Here is a 1,239-nt window from a genome sequence, read left to right as displayed (position 1 = left end):
ACATAATATCTATGTATGCTCATATTTGAAAAAGAAAAGGATAATGAATACTTTCTAACATCAAAATCGTCTCCAATCTCACTTAGCACATGAATGTTCTTTAAATAATTTCTCCAAAATACTTTACAAGAAATTTGTGAATGCTTGCCAATGAAAAAGAAAATATATGAATGCTCTTCATTCCATTTACAAGTGTTTGGAGAGCATTAGAATGAAAAATTGCAATTGTCTAATCTATATGAAATATTGAAGTAAAAAAGCGCTTTTGACTGCTCTTTGACCTGCGTTTTACCTGCTCTTTACCTCCACTTTAGCTGTGCTTTCATGCGCTTAATTTAAAATAATATTTTATTAATATCCGGACCTATCTCCGCGTCCGGTGACCGGATGCAATAATTTGCCATAGGTGAGTCTTTGCAACTTCTCAACTATCATGCATTTCATGATGTAGAGAGGACCCTAATTATCTTTAAAAAAATTAGGAGCCATTGCTGGAGAGGTAATTAAAAAGCTTGAAGGATCACCATTTGAGGCAAAGGTCAATTGGGGTGCTCTAGATTCTAACTTGAATGAAAGGCAAGTGGTAACAGTTCTAGAAAGCAATTTGAGTACTACACTTTGGGTCAGAATTATATTTTTCCATCTTAAGACTAAACAATATAGGTCTGCCAAAAATCTACAAATTTGTTTTTTTTTTTTTAATTTTGTTCTATATTTTCACAAATCATGCGTTCAATGAAGATAAGTTAGTCCGAATGTGGATTGCATTGGTTTTCATCCAGCAGTCTCATATTCCAAGAGAGACTACGGAGAGTATTAGAGGAAGGTAGAAGAAGCGGTTACCTGTACCAAAGTGGGAATGTTGGCGTCGGCTAGGGTAGGAAGCGATGTCGGGCTTTCCTGGGCAGAACAGATGAGAGGGGGAAGGAAGAGATGGATCCTTTGGCCGGAGCTTCCTTGGGCGTGCGAGCAGAGGCGTCGGGGAGGGCTGGCTGTTTGAACTGAAAAGCCACGGGGAGATGGAATTTCCGCTTAGGTATTTTCTCGTGAAAGAGAGAGAGATGGGAGAGGGGTTTGCGAACTGCAGAGGGGCGACAGCTGGGGGGTTTCATTTTTGTGAATGGGAGAGAAGAGAAGGGGGAGGCGAACCTGGAGAGTGCCAATCAGAGTGCAGAAAGGAGAGGGAGTTGTGCTAATACCAGGGAGAGGGAGATCGTGGGTGTGGTTAGACCAGCCCTA

The 1,239-nt window shown here is 40.8% G+C and overlaps 1 long non-coding RNA gene across 1 annotated transcript; it reads right to left on the bottom strand.

Moving 5' to 3' along the window:
- Positions 1-51: 51 nt before the first annotated feature.
- LOC114578881 lies at positions 52-1,225 on the bottom strand. Its single transcript, XR_003699803.1, has 2 exons — positions 844-1,225; positions 52-459 (listed from the first exon to the last, which is right to left on the bottom strand). It is a non-coding gene; the product is annotated as an uncharacterized LOC114578881 (long non-coding RNA).
- Positions 1,226-1,239: the final 14 nt, after the last annotated feature.

This window comes from Dendrobium catenatum, unplaced genomic scaffold (genome assembly GCF_001605985.2).
Source record: "Dendrobium catenatum unplaced genomic scaffold, ASM160598v2 original_scaffold_200272, whole genome shotgun sequence".
NCBI classification, from domain to species: domain Eukaryota; kingdom Viridiplantae; phylum Streptophyta; class Magnoliopsida; order Asparagales; family Orchidaceae; genus Dendrobium; species Dendrobium catenatum.
Note: the sequence above shows the minus strand (reverse complement) of the source record. Positions and strands in the feature narration are given on the sequence as shown.